The 22,684-nt window shown below is 50.9% G+C and overlaps 2 long non-coding RNA genes across 2 annotated transcripts; one reads left to right on the top strand and one right to left on the bottom strand.

Moving 5' to 3' along the window:
• Positions 1–4,280: 4,280 nt before the first annotated feature.
• Positions 4,281–16,877, bottom strand: LOC135320524 (uncharacterized). The gene is made up of 9 exons (XR_010379693.1): positions 16,762–16,877; positions 13,191–13,400; positions 11,718–12,631; positions 10,962–11,095; positions 8,335–8,421; positions 7,837–7,987; positions 6,662–6,785; positions 4,824–4,941; positions 4,281–4,553 (listed from the first exon to the last, which is right to left on the bottom strand). It is a non-coding gene; the product is annotated as an uncharacterized LOC135320524 (long non-coding RNA).
• Positions 16,878–17,026: 149 nt separating this feature from the next.
• On the top strand, positions 17,027–19,787 carry LOC135320522 (uncharacterized). Its single transcript, XR_010379691.1, has 2 exons — positions 17,027–17,340; positions 18,731–19,787. It is a non-coding gene; the product is annotated as an uncharacterized LOC135320522 (long non-coding RNA).
• The last annotated feature ends 2,897 nt before the right edge of the window (positions 19,788–22,684 follow it).

The raw sequence follows: 22,684 nt of genomic DNA, 5'->3' as shown, positions 1-22,684 counted from the left end.
GTCGAAGTGGCCCACTTCATTGACGTAGCAGTGAAAGATGGACCTAGATTCGTCATTGACCTGCCAGAGAACATCTGGGGCACCAGCGGTCTCCCAAAGTCTGACACAAATCTGTTCAGTCTGAATCTGTTCTCGGGAGACTCTGCATTGCTATAAAGAAAACCAAAATAAAATATCGCTCACACTCTAGCTCGGTGACCTGAAGAATCATAGTTTTTGCCATCTACTGAGAGCAAACCCCTGCAGAGAGCATGTTGACAAGCACTGGAAGTGAAAGACATCACTTCTGAACACATACAATTACACCCAAGGCAAAAGTCTCAAGTGAGGACCCTTGGACAATCCTGAAAAGACATCGCTCCCTGAGAATCCTCAATATTGGTGTCTCGCACACCAGTGTTTCTCAGTGGGACAATCAGATCATCTTCATCAGATTTAGTTAAAGTGCTTCTTAAAATGCAGAATTCTGGTGTGCACACCCTCAGAGTCTCAGAGGTAAGGACGGGTAGTCTGTATTTTCATAGCCACCAAGATCACTAAACATGCTCAGGTTTAGCACAGCGGTCTACATCGGGTCACCTGAGCATCGACAATGCTGTCTCATGTGGTGGGGTGGCCATGTGTGTCAGGGTGCTGTCCTACCCACGTGACTCCCCTGATTCTCAAAACTCACAGTGCAGCCCCATTGGGCAAGAAATACCACCATTTCACAATGCATACTCAAGGAGCCCGACTGACAGATACAATCAGTGATAGGAGAGGGGACAAAACTCAGCTTCCTGATACCTTCTTTCACTTACTGTGGGACAAATGATCAATTCAATGGTAATAAATTAGTGAATGAGTGAATAAGATGACTCGTTAGTCCCACGAATGCCTGGAAGAGCGAGCCTGGGCACACTGAGAACCGTAACAGCCCATCTACTTAATTGCCATCCTCCCCAGATCTATGTAAAGGTTACTACCACGCAGGCAGTGTCTCCTGAAGGGCAAGAATCATGTCTGAACACACTCTCAAATCCAGAACAGAACCTGACAACAATTAGGCTCTGGAGTCTGTGTTTAGCGAGTGTGGAATCTCAGTGATTTCAGCTCTTAGACCTTGCCTTCCCATCCCACCCCTCATGATATGGCCCCTAAGACTAGTTCTTTCAGGGCTGGGGCCACGGAAACCATTTACAGGACTGGAAGAATCTGATCATATAAACCATCCCCCAGATTATCATCAAATGTCACCTGCATTTCAGGGATCAGTAATTCCAGAAGCTTTGCAGTTCAGGCAGGTGAGGGATTTTTATATCAGCTCTGTCTTCTACTGTGACTGCCTGGGTGACATCCGACAAGGAATTCTCAAAAGCCTGAGCTTTTCCTTTCAGGAATAATCTAATTAACAAATCTCGCTGACCACTCAACCAATGTGATGTGAAGATCAATGATTTACACAGGAGTACAACATTCACTAGGTCGTGGATTTAGAATCAGAGAAAAATCATTTGAGAAAGATTGACAGAATTTAGCTTTAATGCAAATTTAAGTATTCTTACCTTTCAGTAAATCATCTTCCCCTACTTATCACTTCACCCAAGTTTAAAAGATATTTGAGAACAGGGATGAGTGTGCCAGCAATCTGTGACCCAATAACCTAAAATGTCACCTAGGAAAAAGAGAGGAGTAACACATTTTTAAAAAGCATGGTGAGGATGGCGGGGCCATCCCCCAACTCCAGACTAAGAAGCTCTAAGTAATAGATTTCCTGCCTGCCTGGGGCATCAGCTGATGTGAAAACCCACCCAGAAACCTCACTGTCCAGCAACTCTTCCGTAACACAGGCTACACTTCCTCAGAATTAAGAATTGGGTCAAGTAACCCCTTTGCTGAAGAATAAAGACAAAGGAGAACAAGAGGTTTCTGCCCCTCCCCAGGGGAGAGCCCAGACCTTGGGCTGCATGCACTGCGCCCACCTCCCAGGAGAAGGATAAACTGGAGAAGGGCGTCCTGCGAAACTGGGACAGCAAATGTTGAGATGGGAACAAATTGACCAGCTGGCCAGGGACAGCCCCCTTCGTCGCTGCCTTGGCAGCTGCCTCCGCCCCCTCAGCACATCCTGCCCACCTCCAGTGGCTAAGCTGTCAGGGAAACTGTGCTTTGGGACCTGGGGCAAAAGAGGCTGCCCCCAGGCCAAGCTGCGGAAGAGATGGGAGCTAAACCACCAGCTCCCAAGCGGCAGGCTCCATACCCCAGCCAACACCCCGCCGCCCCCTCACCCTACTGCAACCCCGGGGCAATATGACCCGGAGAAACGTGACCTGGGAACGAGGGTCGGCCACGTCATGCCTCCAGAGAGATGGGAGCTTATCCTTCACCTCGCCAGGGGCAGCCACTCTCTCCTCTCCAACACCTGATCTCACCGCGCCAACCTCCCAGGAGCAACCTGACCGGGTGTGGGGTGTCAGGCGAATCTTGCGCGGGAGAGGCCATTCCCAGGCCAGGTCAGTGGAGAGGAGAAGAAGTGGCCCCATTAGGACGGGCAGCCGGACCTCGCAGCTGCCTCTGCCCTTCGACCGCATCGCGCCCTTCTCCCAGGGGCAAGCTGACCTGGAGACGGGCATCCGGCTTCTTGGGCAGCAGAGGACGCCCCCAGGATTGGCAGCGGGGAAGAGGAGAGCAAATTGACAGGCTCAGCGCTGCAGGTCTTCTACCCCCGCCGTCGCCACCCCCGCACCTTAAAGGCACCGCCCAGGGCACCCCTCCCCCAGCAGGTTGAATGGGACAGGTGTGTCTGGTGATCTGGGGGAGGAGAGGCCACTCCCACACCAGGCAATCGGGGAGACGGGAGCCAATCCACCAGCTCCCCAAGGCAGCCACCTACCCCTGAAGCAGCCACCTCTCTTGCCCCCTGACCTCACGGTGGCCTCCTCTAGGGAGCAGGCTGACCTGGAGATGGACGTCCGGCGAACTTGGGACAACAGAGACAGCCCTCAGGGCAAACCATGGGGGGAAATGGGAGCAAATGGACCGGCTCCATGGGAAAACCTGCCGCTGCTGCCACCACCCCCAACGTACCACGCCCGCCTCCCGGGGTCAGGCCGACTAGGATACACGTGTCCCGTAACCCAGGGCAACAGAGACCGCCCCTAGGACAAGCCGCGGGGAAGATGGGAGCAAATGGGCCCGCTCCCCCGATGCAGGCCCCCGACCCCCGCCACCCGTGTACCCTGACTACCCTGCCTCCCGCCCCCAGCAGGCAAAGTGGGACAGGGGTGTCCGGGGACCTGGCGCAGCAGAGGCCGCCTGCAGGCCACGCGGCACAGACATGGGAGCTAATACACAAGCTCCCCCGGGGCAGCCTCCCTATCCCCGCAGCCACCACCTTACCAGCCCCCTGACTGCACCGCACCCATCTCCCAGGTGCAACCTCACCTGGAGTCGGACCGCAGGCAAATCTCCGGCGGCAGAGGTCGCCCTCATGCCAGGCCGCGCGGGACAGAAGAAATGGAGCAGCTCCCTGGAACGGACCCCCTCCCCCTGCAGCCGCCGCCGCCGCCTCCCAGGGGCAAGCTCACCTGGAGACCGGCGTCCCGCCTCTACGGCAGCAGAAGCTGCCACTGGCTCCGCCGCGGGGGAGAGCTGAGCGAACTGACCGGCTTCCGCGCGGCAGCCCCCCTAACCCCGTGGGCCCCGCACATTAATGGCACCGTCCCCACTCAGCAAGCTGAGCGGGACAGGCGTGTACGGTGACCAGGGGCAGCAGAGGCCGCTCCCAGGCCCGGCAGCCGGGAGAAGGCAGCTATTCCAACAGTTCGCCAGAGGCAGCCGCGCTCCGCCCCCCTGTCGCTGCCGCTGCCCCCTGACCTAACCGCCCCACCTCCCAGGAGCAAGCTTACCTGGAGTCCAACATCTGGCGAATCTCCAGCGGCCAAGTCCCCCCTAGGCCAGGCTGCAGGGAAGAGAAGAAATCGACCGGCTTGCCCGGGCAGCCTCCCACGCACCGCCGCCTCCGCCGCCCCAAACGATTGGACTAGCCTCCCGGGGTCAGGCTGACTGCGAGGATGTGCACTTGCCTTCTAATCCTGGCCACGTGCCTGAGCACCTCCCTGCATCCCTACACTCCCCGCACCTCTGCACCCCTGCCACTATCTGCACTTCTGCACTGCCTGCACTTCTGCACCCCTGCACCCCCGCATCCCCTGAACTGCCTGCGCCCTCCACAGCCCCTGCACCCCTGTCACCAGTTACACTTTTGCACTGCCTACACTCCTGCACCTCTGCATGTCCCACACACCACCTCTTGGGCCTGTGGCAGAGTCTCTGCTGTTAGACCAATGCACAGGAACTCACATCTTTGCCAGTATATGATGCATCAGTGGACGTCTGGGGTTGGCTGCAGGAAGGTACATGTTCCCGGTCACTAGCCTGGGCCACTAGGGTGATCTCTCTGAGGTCACCAAGGGCGGGCTCAGAGATGCTGTTTTCCGGGAAGAGAGGAGTTGAAACAGGTCTTGAGGGCAGAGCTGTGCTCAACAGGCCGTCCACGCTTCATGTTTTACACAGGGCTTCGGAGAAGTGAAATGGATCCAGCCAAGTAAGACCGGCCTGCTGTACGCCCACCTCAGTCCTGGGCTCTGAGTCAGACCGACTGGCTCCCACACTCACGGCCCAGTTTTGGTACCTGAATGGTCCCTTTGAGGCATCCCATCAGTTCTCAGGAAGAAGTCTGGCTGCTTCCACCCCATGGCCCTCCCTCCTGTGCTGGCCTCAGGAAGTTTCCTTATTTGGGGAAGAAGGCAGCCCACCCCCTACCCCACCCCTCACCATGCTCTCACCCAGGCTGCAGCTCTCGCTGCCCATCAGAGTCTGGAAAGCCATCCCTCTTCAGTTATGTCCCTTCTGAGATGGACTTGCTTCCACTCAATTCTAGGCGAGGATGCACCATGGAATGCACTGGGTAAGAGAACCAAAATAAATAATTTCTTCTGTGAGGTTTTCTGTTTATCTACTGGGATGGGCTGTGTGTAGTTTGCTACAGCTATTGGTATGAGAGGCTAAAACAGCCTGTGTGTCCTTGTTTTCATCTCCCCACTGTCTTTGGGTTTTCCCTTGACAATCCTGAGACATTTACTTCTTTTAGTTTTATTCCTGTTATTACACAGGGGCCCTACTGACATGGAGGTAAGGTGTTGGGGGAGCAGGACAGAGCAGGGCATCTGTAGTCCTGTGATTAGTTCTCATTGAGCCTATGCCCTGAGCTGTGACCTCCACAAGTGTGTCTCTTTCCCCCCACCCCAATTTGGGTGAGACAGAAGGGATTTCCCTTCTCCCAGGTTGGTTAGGCTCTGGTAAAATAATTTCTCATTAAAAAAACAAACAAACAAAAAACAACTTCCCCAAATGAAACAGAATGTTTTGGGTATATTTCAATAGAGTTATTTTCTCCTTTCCAGGCAGGAAGCATGAGGAGTTATCCTCTGAGGCCTTCATTCTGAGAACAGGACACGGTCCTGGAGGTAAAATGCATGAAAAAGAGCAGGGGGCCCCTCTGACTGGCCCCCTGGAGTTGTCACACTCGGACTTCCCCACGCTGAGATTTCCACTGGCCTCAGGGACCTGTTAAATCTGCCTGCCCTGGGGGTTGTTACAAAAGCGGGTTCTGCCCTGGGAGCTGTGACTCGCCAAGCCTGCCTGGCTGCCTCTCTGTGTTGGGAGCAGATTTTCCCCTCATTTTTCTGGGATCTAAGAAGTACAGTGGGATTGCAGCTCCCTCAGCTCTGGTGTTTTCAGGACAGAAGGAGAAATTTCTGAGCTCCACACGAGCTGGAACAAAGGCTGGAATCCTCCCCTCCTCTGCCTCCGTGCAATAAGTTTCTGTGGTTCTAGCCGAGTTTCTGAAGATGTGGATTTAAACACACACATCCCAGCCCCTACAGGAGCACACAGTCCCATAAATCCCCCCAGTTTCCACTGGTAACTACTGAGCTGATGGGGACACGGGTTTCGGGTCCACAGAGGCCTGACTGCACTACTTGCTCCGTGGCCTATTAACGTGGTTGCTCTGGGTCTTGTCTGAAGTGGCTTGCTTACCGCACCTGGTACATGGGAAACACAAAATAAGTTCTAGAAACTTCACTTTTTCTCCCTCCAGGGCCTTCAAACATAGAAAGTATTAAGTGAACTCAGACGGCCTAGTCACCGCAATGAGGTCCGTCCAGCCTGGCTCTCCTGAGTGATGGGCACTGACTTGCACGTTAACTCGGAATAGTAGGGGAACCGCCTTCTTCTAACTGGGCCTCTCCCCACACCGGGCACGCCCTCAGCTGAGACGGTGTCAACTCCCCCACTGAGGTGTGTGCTGGTGGCTTCAGTGTGACCTGGCCCTGCCGGGATATGAACCTGCAGTGAGTGAGGTGGAGGGTCGGGTGGAGAGGGGTCCCTTCTGGGGTGGCAGGGGGCCCGGTAGCACCCAGCCCGGCCTGGTGCCTGGGGCTCCCTAACACCTCCTACAGCTCCTGGGTTGGCTCCGGTCCTGGCCAATCCATACACCCTCCCAGCATCTTCTCATTAAGTCCCTTTTTGCTTTTATCAGCGAGAGGTGGCTTCTGTTGCTTGTTCAGTGAAACAGTACATAGGGAAACCAGACTATTTCTAACATCAGTAAAATACCAACCTCAGTTATCTCGCCGGGCAGAACGTGCAGCACAAAGGCCTGCACAGGGCTGTGCGAACGGCTTACGTGAAGGGTCCTCATCATCTGTCTTCAGAGATGCAGAAGCTGGTGGTTCAGGTAAAACCTCAGGGAGGGATTGAGGAATCCAAAGCTGGTTGGTTTCAAAGGCTAACTGGTCAGACCAGACCCCTGAGCTGTGGTCAGAAGCCTAGCTCAACATCACTCAGACTCAGCACCATAAGTGCCAGGTGGGGGTGGTGGTGTTCCCTTTGCAGGCTCTCATTGGGGATTCACTGTAGTCCCTTAAATGCAGCAGAGATTCCAGCCCCCTTAGCCCCCACCCTGCGTGTTCCATGACACAAATCCCGGGAGTGTTTAATTTTCATCTTTGTTTAGGAGGATGAAGGAGGGGCAAGAGGAGACATAAATTCATACTGACTGACACAAGGTCACAGCCAGTACCTCCTCCTTGGAGAGATATGTGCTCCCAAAGTGGTGGCTGGGGGGCTGGGCGGAGACCCTCCACTGGTCCCAGAGGGACTCCCTCATCTGGCCACAACTGATGGGTTGGACAACAGATCCAGAGGGAGACAGAGCATCTTTCCTGGGAATTTGGAACTGACACACAGAAATCAAGTTCACTCATCTGGGGATTGGCGAGGGGCGGTGGTTGGAAGTCAAATGAAACCAGAGCATGAGAGAAAGTTAGAAGTGAAAGAGAGAGAGACAGAGAGACTGCGCTTGTGAGAGCAAATAGTCAGAAAGAAGGAAAACAATCAGGGGACAGAGGAATTCCAGCTCTTGACTGTCTAGTCTGTCCTAGCCCATCAACGACCCCGCGGGATGGTTAATAAAATTCCAGTTTTGCAGATAAGGATAAAGGCTGAAAGAGGTGGGGGCTGGGTTTGGGTGCACAGTTAATTCAAGTGCCGCTGGACCCCTCATTTCCCATTGCCTGAAGGCACTGTAATCCTCACTGGGACCCCTGCGGTCCCCTGACAGCCCAGCACCCTGATCAAATGGCCCCTGCGGGAGTGGGAACCCCTCTGAGCGTGAAGAGTTCCCTGAACCGAGATGCCATGCATCAGCAGGCTCCTGCACACCCCAGGTTAACATCTCCCCAGCTGTGCAGTCTCCCGACCCACTTCCCTCCCTGCCAGGCACCCCTTCCTTACCACCGAGTGTACTGCAGGAATTCAGACACAGGGATGCCCAAAGCAACACGAGCCCACTGGCTATACAAACAGCAGACTCCCAGCCCCACCTGGGTTCCGAGGGGACAGTAGGCGTCCTCAGCTTCCATGTGTCTAAGACAATCTTCTTCAGCTGGAGGTTATAGAGAAAAATAAAAGGTCCAAAACATAGTTCAGTGAGGAATTCCTCCAAGGACCTGAATCCAGAGACTACAACCAGGGGTCCCTACCCCCCGGACTTGGGGTGAAGGTGGATTATTGATCAGCACAACCTCCGGTGGCCCAGCTCCTCAACTTGGCTGCCCAGAGTGGGCTGGGGGAATGGGTAAAGCCAGGGCACTCAGGAAGAGCACAGAGGACCTGATCTCCCCTCTCCGCACTTGTAAACCCTTCCTCAAATCTCAAGGCATCTGACAGAGAGCAGCCACCACAATAAGGAGATGCTCCCATTTCTTCACTCACTCCAGTCTGTTCACTTACGTGCTGAGCATCCACTGGGTCCCAGGACATGACACATAGGATGGCCGATGGGACAGGCTTGGTCCTTCCCCCTGGACCCTGTTCAATCTGATGGAAGAATGATCACTCATAAAGAGTTTTTCAAAATTATACAGAGACCAAAGACAAACTGCAGAGTGAACCAAATTTAAAAATATATATGAAGATCCCCCAGTCTCCCCGCCTAAGGTTAACAGCATAAAGCAAAAAGATGTTGCCTTTGATCACCAAGGAAGTTGTCACCCCCTCTCAGGTGGAAAGGACAGTTATTCTTTGAGCAGGACACAGAAGTGCTCCATCGGATTGGACCAGGGCATCTACAGTCATTCAGCAAATGTGTATAAGCTCCTACTACGTACGGGAATCTCCTAACTAGACCAATTCACAAGGTTCTCGGGCTTTATCAGTCAACAAAATAGACATGACTCCCCATCACTGGGGGCTCAGAGTTTTAGTAGAGGAAACAGGCAGCATGTTGGGGGTAGTAAGAGCTTGGAAAAATTAAAAAAAAAAAAAAGAGTGATATGAGCAAACTCCGGTGATGGCGGTGGGGTGGGAGGCAGGCAGGAGGGAATAAGGCAATCCTGGCAGATCTCACGGAGTAATGAACTTGAAGCAGAATAGATCCGGAGGAAGAAGGAAGAGCCGGAGTCAGAGGCCCCCTGAGTGAGGGGGAGAGTGTGGGCAGAGAGGCAGAGCACGCCGGGTCCTGAGGCCTTTGTGATGACTTTGGCTCCTAATGAAATGATGACCCGTTTAGTGAGTTTTGAGGGGAGGGGTGATATAGTCCAACTTAAGCTTTTGTGTTTGTGTTTTTTTGTGGGAGGTAATTTATTTATTTTAATGAAGGTGCTGGGGATTGAACCCAGGATCTCTTTTTTTTTTTAACATTTTTTATTGATTTATAATCATTTTTGAACCCAGGATCTCTTGCATGCTAAGCATGCGCCCTACCACTGAACTAAACCCACCCCATCAATGTATGTTTTGCAGGCTCCCTCTGACTCTGTGTGGATGAGAGATTGTAGGAAAGCAAAGATGGAAACAGGAGGCTATTGGTGTCCAGGAAGGGCTGAAGGTGGCTCTTAGGAGGGCGGGGAGCAGGGAGCAGGTGGTTAATGAAGACAGAATACCCAGAATTTTCTAACAAGCTGGATTTGCTGTCTGTGTGTGTAAGAGAAAGACAGAAAGAACATTGTTCCAACATCTGGACCTGGACAATGGGAGGGATGTCCTCTCCATCCACAAGGGATGGGACAAGGTGGGGCTGAGCAGGTGGAAAGGGGCTGGTATCAGCTCAGTTCTTCAATGTCATGGTTAAGGTGTGTATTACATATTGCCACAGAAATGCCTAATAGGTAGAGGAGTCTGTTTTCTTTTTCTTTTTAACATTTAAAAAATATAATTTAAATGTATTAATTGTATTATGTGAATGATTTGGGAAGTTTGTTTCATGCCAAGGTATATGTTATATATAGCCAAATGGAAAATATATCAGAAAGGGGAGAAATGAGGGCTTTCACATAAACTGACTGTCCATAACGTAGGTAAAATTTCAATAAAACCAGTGTTCAGTGAAAAAACCTCATCTTGGTGTTACATAAAAATAAATGAAAAAGGACTATGTTAATGTATCATTATTTCATGTTACATAATAGCCCCAAACAAACACACTGTTTAACTATGAGGCTTGTAGAAATGCTATTCGCTTTTTCCACATAAATACAGAAATGCAGAAAGGTTCTAAGTTAGAATAAGCATCTTAGTGGAAATAATACAGATTTGAGCATTTTACATGATATATATATTTACTGATACAAAATTGGGAAAAGTAATTACATAGTAGAACATATGTATGAATGTGAAAGCAAGATTAATGAAAGAAAAAGAATGTGAGTCTCAGGGATAAAGGTCCAGATGGAAAGGGCAAATCAGGGAGTTTTGGAGAAATCGAGAAATTGATGGCATGCCACTTTCCAAGGCTGGGTTGCTTCCACCAAAGGAATAGCAGAGAGAGAGATGAGAGGCCCAGGAGCCAACCCTGGGGCACACCCACAGTGTATGTTTGGGAAAAAGAGGAGACATTGGCAAAGGACCAGCCAGTAGACCAAAAGCAGAAAACAGACTGAGCGATGGGCTGGAGTTTAAGTGAAGCAGGAACACGGGGGAGGAGGGATGGAAGAGCTGGGTCAAATGCTGCCGAGGGTCTACTCATGATGAGGACTGAAAATTGACCACTATATTTAGCAACGTGTGGTCACTGATGGCCTTGACAGAGCAGTTTCCATAGAGCGAGGGATCAGGGGAAGAGCCAGAGTGGGTGTAAAAGGGGATGGCTCAAGAGAAGATGCAGACAGTGAGTTTAAACAACTCCTTAAATATTTGCTGCAAAGACACAGGGTGGCAATTGGTGGGGGTGAATTAGGGTCAAGGAGTGCTGTTTGTTTCTTTTAAGAAGATGGACGTTTATATACTGATGGGAGCCAACTAGCAGGAGAACAAAATAGATGAGGTAGTGAAAGAGAGGATGGTTTTGGGAGTGACAACCCAGAGAAGATGGGAGGGATGGGGCCCTGTGGACTTTTCGAGGAATTGGCTTTCGATGTTACCTGTAATAAGAGGTGGGGCACCGAGAGTGAGGTCACAGACAACACTAGGTGAGCGGATGTGCTGGGAGTTGCTTGTGAAACTTCTCTTCTGTTGGCTTGTTTGCTTGTTCAAAGTAGAAAAGTAACCTTATCAGCTGAGGGATGAGGAGGAAGAAAGAGTTACTGGAGCCATGAGAAGAAGATAAGAAAGAGCCTTCCAGGGAGAATGGGACAGTGAAAAGAGCAGGGGGAGATGGGGGAGTGCGCTCCCAGAAAGTTACATTTTCTCTTTGACGTCCCCAAATGTGTGATGTGTGATTACCCTTCCTGCTGTCTACGAAATAAAAATTAAGTATGGTTCAGAGGAAATGCTATTTCATTCTAAGAGGCTACCTGTTTCTCAGGAATGGCCATCTTAAACTGCAAATATTACAAAAAATGTTGAAAAGATGAAACTGTGTACCTAAAATCCCCTATTTTCTATTAATCTGGTTACTATTTAATTCCCCTATCAATAACTCATAACCAATACTGCCATGATGGAGGTACACTGATGTTTAAAAGGAAATGAGATCTGTATCCTTTTCCTAAATTCCATGGCTTCCTTAATATACGGTTCCCCTTGGAATTTAGGAATGTCTGGTATAAGAAGTGAGAAACAGTTTGAGAAAATCCCGGCTCAGAATTACACAGCACAACCGCATCTCAGAAGTATATACAGCCGTAAAGAATTTTAGAAGCAAAACTCCGTAACTACTCTTAAAGACTTTTGCAAACCTGGGCCTGCCCAGATGTTTCCAAACTGGAAAGGGACTCCAATCACTTGCCTGGTACCGGACCAGAGGCTGACCAGCCTTTTCTGTAAAAGCGAGAGAGTAAATATTTTCAGTTTTGCAGATCATTTTGTTGTAACCATGCAGGTCTGCAATAAGAAAGCTAAGAGCACTGGGAGACAGGAAACAAATGGGCATGCCCACACCCTCCCTTCCACTCAGGGCAGCTTCTCTGTGGTGGGCAGTTTTGCCACAATAACTTGTTTCTTTGTTTCCATTGGTTTCTTTTTTTCCACCTTACTGCTCAAGCTCAGAAATTCAGGTGGTCCTGGTCCTTCAGCATCCATGCAGAGAGAAGGCTGAGTGGGGTTGGGAACCCCACCTGATGGAGAAGAGAGATTGCTGGGAGGGACACTACGGCGGCCACCATGACACGAGACAATCACACCTTCTGGGGTGAAAGGGAATGAAGACAAGGGAGGGACAGAGCAGTGGGACCCCTAGGTCGCCTGCCAGGCTTTCTCTCCCTCCACAGCCACCCTGGGTGCCTGGGGGGTGTTGGGATTCAGCTACGGTGATTAGGCTGAAGGGACTCAATATAAAGGACCATCCAGCTCCTCACTAGGTTCCAAACGCAGCCCCTCAAAGTCCACCCTCTGAGTTTCTGGAACTCAGCTGGAAGAATAAATGAGCAGGCCAGATCCAGAGCCCAAGCCAAACACGACGGTAGTCACGTGGGGTTGTAACCCCATGCTCAGTGGTAGGGGACGCCTTGCAAATCTGCAGAAATCCCTGTTCCACCTCATTCCTGGGGGAAACCCCAGATCTCCTTCTGCTCTGTCTGTTCTTCTCTTGATGCTATTGTCCTGGATGGATGCAGAGTCTTTGAACCTGGCCCTCCAAACGTACATAAGCAGCCTGTTCGATAAAACAAATTATGCACTTTTTCACATTTGCCAGTTTTTTGATTCCAGAAATTTTGCGGGACTCATTCTCACAGTCTCCTGTGCCCCCACCACTTGGTGGCCCTCTGCTCATGGAAACACCATTTCCCACAACTGCACCCTGCCTCCCAGCTGGTCAGAGGGGAAAGTCCCACAAAGACACAGGTGTTTGTGAGGATCCTGTCCCCAAGCAGAAAGCCTACTCCTGGAGCCACGGACAGGGATCTGGCCTCCTGAGCCGCTCAGCTCTAATTCAAAGCCTAAACTGGGGGCCCCGAACATTGCTGAATGACTTTCTGAGTCACCTGGACTGGAGGGGCCTGATTTTTCTTTCCAGGAATGGATGTAGTGCAGCCTCCATTTTCAGGGCTGATATTGACGATGGATCTAGTTCCCCCCACTGCACCGCAGGAAGGAGAGGCCCTTCCATCCCACAGCTTGGAAACCCAGCCCAGGTAAGTTCTGAAGCAGTGTATTGCTGCCAGGTCCAGTATCCCTGCAGAGTGGCCTCTGTCCCTGAATGAGCCCCTTACCTGGGCCTTTTCTGCCCCGACACAACCACACCCCAGTCTGTGCCAGAGATCTGGGGCTCTGTGTGTCCAGGGCACACAGTTGGGACCTGAGCCAGGTGTCCACTGGGCCTCAAGGGGGAGAGGTCTGCCTCTGCATCAGGGGAAGGTGATCTCTCATGGCTGGCAGGACGCTCTCAATATGGACCTCCAGGCGCCCAGGGAGCAGTTTCCCTGCAGGTGTTAGAAGCCATCATCAGGAGGGCAGGCCCCTCTTTGTGCAGACCATCCCGCAGTGCTGGGCCCACGTGCTGACCACAGAAACCTACATGTCCCCAGGTTACCCCAGGCAACCTCACAAATTCGTCACTTGGTGACCTGGGTACCACGGGATCATTGGCCATCCCATGAGGGTGGTCCTTGAAGGCATGGACTCCAGGTGCTCCCGTTAAGAAATCCCCCTGGGTTTCTGTGGTCACAGAGCCCACACCAGAAGATTCTAGTCCTGCAGTGACCACCACAGCAGTCACCTCCCCTGTGCATGTCCAGGAACAAATGACAGCAATTTATTGCCAGGAATCGTGATGAAGAAGGGGGTGGGATTCCATACTAGTTTTAGGATCCTGGTAACTCACTCTGCACCCCAAAAAGCATCCATGAGAAATGTGTTTATTGGGATATCTGTGCCCCTAGAAGAGCTGTTCCTCAGGGCTCCTGGGACCCTCCAGCCCCTCTCAAGGTTCTCAGAGCTTGGGTCTAAATTTCTATCTCCCTCCTTTGGTGTACAGCCACCTGTGTCTCGTGATCACAGGTCACTTTATTGCATGACTTGACATGTTCTTAGTTCTCGTCCTCCACCCCTGCACTAGACTCCCACGATGTTCCCACTGACCCTTGGCTCCCTGGGTGGGTCAGGGGGCCCTAAGTCTGCACCCTTCACTCTCCTCCTCTACCCCCAACTCTGAGGCCACCCCTAGGTGGACTGGAAGGTGTTTGTAAATGAGTCTTACACAAGGACATGACTGGACAAAGCAGGGCTCCACCCCCGGAAAGCACACCTGCTCCCTTCTCTGATGAGGACCCCACAGCCCCACATTGCCTCCAGGAGTCTACTCAGCACACAGTCCCCCAGTTCTGGGCAAGGCGTCTCCCTGGAATCCTTGCTTCCAGGCAGAGTCTCTCTGTCCTTCTGAGTTTAGAGTTGTTCCCATGTTCCTGAGCACCAAGGTGCCCAGCACAGACCCTTCACTGACCTGGAGAGACAAGGAAGATATGTGGCCACAGGTATCACAGGACACACCTGCTGGGACCCCAGGCCAAAGGGCCATCCTTCTGCCTTCTCAGGTGTGGATCCCGTGGTACCTTTTTGCAGGGGGCCCAAATGGGGAGTGGGGCCCAAAGCAGTTCATGGGGCTCTCTGGGCAGGGAAGACTTGGGCCAGGCAGCCTTGCCTGGTTTCCCTCCTGGGGCACTCTGAAAACTCCTGCTCCTCTGGCTGTGGCTGGAGGCCCCCCAAACTTCAGGGCGGGGCCCTTTCTCTCAGCCTCCACTGCCTCCAAAGCCACGCTGGAGCCGGCATGGGGAAAGAGCTTTCTTGCCCTCTTGTGGCCAAGCTGCCAGAGGTGGATGCTGCGGGGAACTGGAAAGAGTTAGCAGTTGCTCAGATGTGAGTGGTTAGGCAATTTGACACCCTGTCAACTAGCCTTAAACATTGGAAAGAGGGCTTTCCCGGGAAAGCTGGAAGTTACTTTCAGTAATTTGTTTAAAGATTTCTTTTTTTTTCCCTTAAGGACTCATAAAACCTCTCCCAGGTCATTCCTGGTATGGACCATTATCCAGGGATCAATCGGGAAATGCAGGAGGAGAGGGGTGGGGGTAGGGGAGAGGGTAGGGGAGATCAGAGCCCACAGAGAGGAGATGCCCCTCCTAGGAGCCACAAACTGGGCAGTGGCTGCTGGCATCCAGCTCTCCTGTTCTCAGGCCCATTTCATCTGTGGGGTGTTTCCAAAAGAAACAATGGTGGAAGGGCCATGGAGGACCCCTAGACCTCCCAGAATAGACAGGGGGAGCAGAGTCACCATGCTGGCCCAGAGCTTGGAGACAGACCTGCAGTGGAGACCACAGGTCTTCTGAGAAGCCAGTTTTGAAATAAAGGCAGTATGCGCTGGAATACCCATTTCGAGCAATTGCTTCATCATAGACATGTAATTTACATAGTTCTTCTCACCACGAAACTGTTCCCAACACGCTACATGAATGACGGCTTCAACACACATTCATTTCTGAGATGTGAACAAGTGTAGAGCCGCTCTTTCGTCCAGCATAATGGGCATGGTTACACCTAGGAAAGCTTACCAAGATTTCTCAGCAACAGCCAATTTCGAAATAAAGGCAGTGTGCGCAGGAAAAGCCGGTTGGAGTGAGGGCTTCCCCATACACATGTAAGTTTTATAGTTCCCCTCACCATGAAACGCTGTTCCCAACATGCTACATGCATGAAGGTTTTGACACACATTCAGTTCTAAGAAGTTAGCATGTGGAGAGCCGCTCTTTCATTCAGCATAAAAGGCCTGGTTACACCCAGGAAGATTTACTCAGATGTCTCAGCTGGTTCCTTCACCCAGATTCAAAATAAAGGCCGTTTTTGCTGGGAAAGCCTGTTGGAGCGTGTTCAGAGCTGTTTCGGGCTCTGTCCCAGCTGGAGGGTGCAAACCCCAACCTCCAGAATGAGGGACCAGGACCCCACCGGCCAGGTGGTGTTGCCTTTGCTGGGGAACAGTGATCTTTGGGTTAGATATTTTGCAGCTCTCTCTAAAACCTGTTTTGACTTAAGTTTGCATCCTAGTCACCAGTTTCAGGGCAACAGAAAAAGCATATCCTACATCCCTTTGCACTGAAATCTTCCCAAAAGAGCAAATATTTGCCCATGAAAATACCAGCTGCTCTTCTAAGGCCCCCTAAATACCCAGCAGTGTGGCCGGTGCACTCTTGATCAGGAACAGGATGAGAGGGACCAGCGGTCTTCCAGCAGGCTTGGCCTGATGTGGCAGCTGCGCTGTGGGTCCGTGGTGGGAGGGCCATGCAGGGAATCCTGTTTGAGGGGCCTCTGTGCACGTCTGCATTATGCTCTGAGGTTTCATACAAAGCTCCAGGCATCCTAACTGGTCAGATACAGCCCCCACCCTCGGGCTGGAACCACCAGGACCTCAGTACCTGTAACAGGGACGGTGCCCGGTGTGGGGAGAGGTCATGGGACACTCCGGGGGCAGGGGTAGTGGTGCTGGGGAAGGCAGGGGGTGCAGTGAATGGTGGAGGGAGCAGGGTCCCTTGCTTGGGGGTGAGAGTTCTTGGGGAGACCACAGAGCATGGCACACACAATCCCCACCCCATACCCCAAATTCCTAGCCCCGCCAACACAGGGGCTTTTCTGAACACTCTCACCGTGGCTAGCCTGTAAGACTGCACCTAACCCGGCATCTGGCACCCCTGCCCTATCTCCCCTCTTAGGACAGATCCCGTCTCCTTGGAAACTGCCCAGCAGCGTGAATTCAAGGCCGGCAGCGGGCCTGGAGGATCTGCACTTCAGGTGCCCTACCTGGCCAGCCGTTTGTGCCTTGGCTCAGTCCTCTATCTTGCCCAACGGCAGCCTGGGTCCACGTCCGGTGCAAGGGGAGGCCGCGGAGCCCAGGCTGAGCCACACACACGGACAGGTGAGGGTGCCCCCGCCCCGCTGCCCCACCGCCCCGCAGCCCCGCCCACTGGTGGCAGCACCGCCCCAGCATCCGGCCGGCGCCAGCTGCAGGTGAGGACGTCTGCTCGGCACCGCCCGCCCCGGCCCCGCCCAGCTGCCCCATAAGCCTCCCCCCAGCCCCCGTCCTGGCCGAGCCCTGGCTCCCATTGGCTCCGCAATTTCTGCCCTCTCACGTCTAGCCTCGGGAGGACACAGACGCAAGCGCTAGAGGAGGGCCCCGCGGCGTTGCCATGGCTACATGCGCCGCGCTCTGCGCGGGCCGGTGTGAGCTTCTGGGGCGGGCAGCGGGCTCCGGAAGTGTGCAGCTACCCGGGACCATGGCGGTGCTTGCTGCTGGGGCTGGCGGCTTGCTCGCCTGGGCGACTAGTTCTTGCCTGGTCAGTCGGAGGCCGACATCCTGTCTGGGGCGGCGTCCCACAGACGGTAAACGTACGGCCGCGCCGTTGGCGGGGCCAGTGGACATGGACCGGGGTGGGATCCGGGTTGGTGTGGCTGCCGGGGAGGCGCTGTGGTGCCAGGGAGCGGGTTGGGGCGGGGAGGACAGGGCTGGGGCACAGCCTCGGGCTTTCCTCCCCCTCGGGCACTGGGGCTGGGACCGCGAGTCCGGGTAGCCCTGCTTGGCCGCGGCCTCCCAGAACCCCCGGGAAGGGCAGGCGGAGGACCTGACTTTTATGAAGCGGGGCCTTATCCGGGTTTTGAAGAGCCCCAGAATCAGATGTTGGAATGGGGTGGTTTATCAGCCTTGTTTATCTGCAGGGAAATTTCAGTTCCATCCAGATGTTGGCTCCTTCGGTAAAACTCAGGAATAAGACAAGGGTCATTGCCGATTAGCAGTTATCTAGGGCTTGACTCAAAATAGACTGTGCGGGGTGTAGGGATGGTAGATGGGCCTTCCCTCTCAAAGTTGGCAGTCTTCTGGGATTAGAGGCCCCAGTTGAGGATTACATCTTCATCTGCGGTAATGGAGGTTGTGGGAACATTAACACAGAGAAGGGAGGAGTGTGGCTGCGATAACTCATTAAAGAAGCCAGGACCCTTGCCTGGCTCTTGTGTAGGAGAGTCTCGCCTAGGGTAGGGCAGCAGTTATCAAAGTGTGTCTGAGGCCCCTGAGATGCAAGACTATTTTGATAGAAACGCCTGTATGTCACCTGCCTTTTGCACACTCTTGCACTCCCGAGTTTCCTGTGGGGATTTCCAGGGAAAACCTGGTCTGTGATATCACAAAACAGGGAATTTAGAGGCAGATAGAATTCAGAACTCACCAGTCCAAAAGAGTTTTGCAGAAATTAAAATCACTGCTCTTCTTCTCATTAATGATTTTTGTTTAGAAAAATATACTTATTTTTTGCTTAAGAGTATTAATGGTAACATGTAGTAGGTTGTTATTATTTTTAAGTGAAATCATAAGCATTTTTTAAAGTTCTTATTTAAGTTCTAACACAGGAACTATTGATAGATTTAACCCACATAAACAGCAGCCTTTTGGAATCCTCAGTAATTAAGAGTGTACAGGGGTCTGTAGGCCAAGAAGCTTGAGAGCCCCTGGAGAACGTGTGCTCAGGTACTAGTCAGGTACTTAGCGTTGTTAGACAGATGCCAAGATGTCTTCTGCATGTGCTCCCGGACTCGAAGTAATTGGCCACATGGAGACGGGTGGGCAGTGCCTCCACTATACAAACCAGAAGCTGCTGAATGTGTCTGGATTGTAGGCCATGGGCTGTGCAGGGATTCCCGTTGTATCTGTTCTATCTAAGCCGGGATTCCTGTGCAGAGGCTTGGCCCTGAAGACCCGCTCTCCTTTGCTCCCTGCCAGGTACCTTCTGTGTGACGTCAACCCTCCAGAGGGCTTCAGCCTCCATAGGAGCGTCTGTATCCACATCGCCTTCCTCCTGAAGACCCTGCTGAAAATGGAGGAATCGGTGCTGGTGATACCCCCTTGGGGCCGCCTCTACCATTGGCAGAGCCTGGACATCCACCAGGTCCGGATTCCCTGGTCTGACTTTTTTGATCTCTCAAGTCTCAACAGAAACATCCCTGACACTGAGTACCAACCGTTCATTGCAGGGGAGATGGTGATCGTTTAACTGGGGCCAGACGGTTGTTGTTCTGGTTCTGATGTGAACATCAGGCCATCTTGCTTCGGGCTTGTCGGTCTGCTAAGGGGTCCTGCTCATGTTTCCCGCACTGCAGGTGAATTTGGTCTTTCCATAGTTTTTCTCAGGAAATAGATCTGAAGTGTATGAGATATGTGTTCCCTCCGCTCTGAAAATCCTGGCCTCCTGGTGAGATGGAGCGGTGACAAGAAGGCCACTGCCACACAGGCCTTGTCTAAGGAGGACTCGCTCCCTGGGCAGTAAGGGCCATTCTTACCTGAAGGAAAACACGATGTGTGTGTAGCATGGGCCACGTGCTGGAGACGGTATGTAACCTCTCATTCAGTATAATTTGGTCCTGCTCAAGCTTCCCATTTTACTTTCCGTAAGAGGTAAGAGTTGAAGATTTTCTTTGAATAAAGGTATTTAGAACTTATCTTTTTCTTTAATTGAAATGTGGTTGATTTACAATGTTTTGTTAGTTTCAGATATACAGCTGTTTTGTTAGTTTCAGGTATACAGCATAGTGATTCAGTTGTACATATACATAGTCTATTCTTTTTCAGGTTCTTTTCCATTAAAGGTTGCAAGATACTGAATATTTTCCCCTGTGTTCTGCAGTGAATCTTTGTTGTTTGTCTATTTTACATATAGTAGTTTGTAATTGTTAATCCCAAACTCCTGTTAGTTTTCTAAGTCTGTGAGTGTGTTTTTGTTTTGTAAATAAGTTCATTTGTATCATTTTTAAAAATTCCACATACAAGTGATATCATATGATACTTGTCTTTCTCTGTCTGAGTTATTTCACTTTAGTGTGATAATCTCCAGGTCCATCCATGTTGATGTAAATGGCATTATTTCCTTCTTTGTTATGACTGAGTAATATTCTTCTATATCTAAATTCTACATCTTTATCCAATCATCTGTCTGTGGGTGTTTAGTTTGTTTCTATGTCTTGGCCATTGTAAGCAATGCTGCTGTGAACATTGGGGTGCAGGTATATTTTGGAATTAAGGCTCCCTCTGGATATATGCCCAGGAATGGGATTGCTGGATCAAATGATAAGTCTTTTTTTAGTCTTTTGAGGACTCACCATACTCTTTTCCACAGTGGCTGCACCAAACTACATTCCCACCAACAATGTAGGAGGGTTCCCTTTTCTCCACAGCCTCTCCAGCATTTGTGGTTTGTGGATGTTTGAATGGTGGCCATTCTGACTAGTGTGAGATGATAACTTATTGTAGTTTTGATTTGCATTTCTCTGATAATTAGCAATATTGAACCTTTTTTTCATATTCCTATTGGCCATTTGTATATCTTCATTGGAGAATTGCTTGTTTAGTTGTTCTGCCCATTTTTGGATTGGGTTGTTTATTTTTTTTTCTTATTAAGTTGTATGAACTATTTATATAGTCTAGAATTTAAGCCATGTTCAGTCTCATCTTTTGCAAAAATTTTCTCCCATTCCATAGGTTGTCTTTTTGTTTTGCTTATGGTTTCTGTTGCTGTGAAAAAGCTGATAAGTGTAATTAGGTCCCATTTGTTTATTTTGTATTTTATTTCTGTTGCTTGGGTGTATTGCCCTAGGAAAACATTGGTGAGATATATATCAAATAATATTTTGCCTATGTTTTCTTCTGAGAGATTTATAGCGTCTTGTCTAATGTTTAAGTCTTTAAGCAATTTTGAGCTTGTTTCTTTTTTTTTTTTTGCGACTCTATTGTATGCTTTCGATTTGTGGTTATCTATTTTTTCAAGTATATCAACTCATTACTATATCTATTTCCTTTAGACTGATAATCACGTAGGCTCCAACACATCCTAAGAATAATGAGAAAAAAAAAAAGAAAGAAAGAGAAAAAAATCTATCTTTTCATGCTACCGTCTCCCATTACCACCTTTTTGTATTTTGATGTAATTTTTCTTTTTTCCATCTTCATGTTTATTGTCTTGTAACTCGTTATTGCATTTCCAACTATGGTTTCCCGTTTGTATAGCATCCTGCTTTCTTTCTGTTTAGAATAGAAACTTTTAATGTCTCGGTTTGGTTCAATAATGCTGAATTATCTCCCCACTCCCCTCCCCCCCTGCGTCTCTGAATCCTCAGTGCAGGGAAGCCAAACCATCCTTGCCTTCATCGGTTCTGGGAAAGCAATCTTCATAGTGGGAAAGAAAACATTGAAAAATAATATTCTGTGTGTTGCTTTCTACCCTTGCCCAGAGAGTGAGAATCACCTCTGAAGGCGGAGGAAGAAAGTTGGAGGTGCGGGGCACAAAGTCTTTTGTCCTTTTGCTACTGAAAAAATGATTGCTTTTGTAATTAGTGATGATGCACTTTAAATTGGTGAGATCGAGATTCTACAGCTTCAGCGCCTGTGAATAACCAGCCGGGAGAAAGCTCTCAAGGGCCCCTGCAGTGGGAAAGGCAGCCCCTCTGAGCACCTGTTGTTCTGTATTCTTCCTGACTCCACAAGGATTTGCTACGCACCGCACCGTGCAGGACGATGCAGTTACCCGAGGTGGAGGACAGGGAGACCCCTGCTGGGTGGAGAGCCACAGGAGCCCACATTTGAAGGACAAAGTGAAGAGTAGTGGGGCGGGCATAGGAGGAGAGGATGGTTGAGACCCAGGATGGTGTCCTGGAGTCCAGCAGGCGAGGCTGGCGGGGCAGATGGGGCCCTGGGGCATGGGCAGTCCTTGAGGGATCTGAAGCAAAGATATGAACCAAGAGACTGGATTCGTGTGGGCGTACAGCGCCCCCTGGATGCCGCGGGGCAGTGCAGCAAGCCCAGGAGGAGCGGGCAGTTCCCCAGAGTTGGGTTGACAGGTCACAACCAATTCACTGGGGACCGAGAGGTACCGAGATTTTGTTAACTTTTTGTCCCTCTTCCTGGAAAAAAGCTGCTTCCTGTTGAATAGCCTGTGTCGTTAGTGAGAATTAAAGACATGAAGCAACATTTCCTCAAAAGTCATCCATTGTGTAGTTGTTAATAAGGGTCAAATGCAGACTTCAATAGACTAAATCAAACATTCATCATCGGATTTTAAAATCCTTTAAAATAAAAATTCTTGCTGTCTTTGTTCTTCATTTCAGGGTTCACTTGGTGATAATAATAGTAAACAAAGCAACAGCAAACCCTTACAGAACTCTGTCCTGCTGTTCCAGGAACTCTGTGTTCACGACAACCCAATGAGGTGGCACTTTACAGGAAGGACAGTCATTAATCACACAGCTAGTAAATGGCAGACCTGGGACTTGAACCCAAACTGTCTGGCCCCAGAGCCCCCTCTCAGGCCTTTCACTGCAGCTCATCACTTGGCATGCCCGACACAGGCCAGCATTAAGGAGCAGCGTGACCTTGGCCAAGGCTGTTTCACCGCTTGGTCTCTGTTTCCTCATCTGTAGAATGGGGGTATGGGCAGTGAATTCTGTGAGCTCAGTGGTCAATTCCTCCAGCTCTGCTATTCTACTGCTTTAAGTTAATTTATTAAGTATCTGATCCTCTGAATGGGCCACACTGGAGCTTTGCTAGGACCTGGGTTACGGAGAAAAGTAAGATCAGCCTGCTTCTCCAAGGAGCCTGTCTCCCTCCACGGGAAACAGCTGCAAGGCCCAGGTTCCCTCGCTGGCGGACGGGGGCTGGGCAGGAAAGTCTGATAGAAGATGGAGGCAG

The sequence above is a fragment of the Camelus dromedarius genome, unplaced genomic scaffold (genome assembly GCF_036321535.1).
Source record: "Camelus dromedarius isolate mCamDro1 unplaced genomic scaffold, mCamDro1.pat HAP1_SCAFFOLD_171, whole genome shotgun sequence".
NCBI classification, from domain to species: Eukaryota; Metazoa; Chordata; class Mammalia; order Artiodactyla; family Camelidae; genus Camelus; species Camelus dromedarius.
This window is presented reverse-complemented; position numbering and strand designations above follow the sequence as displayed.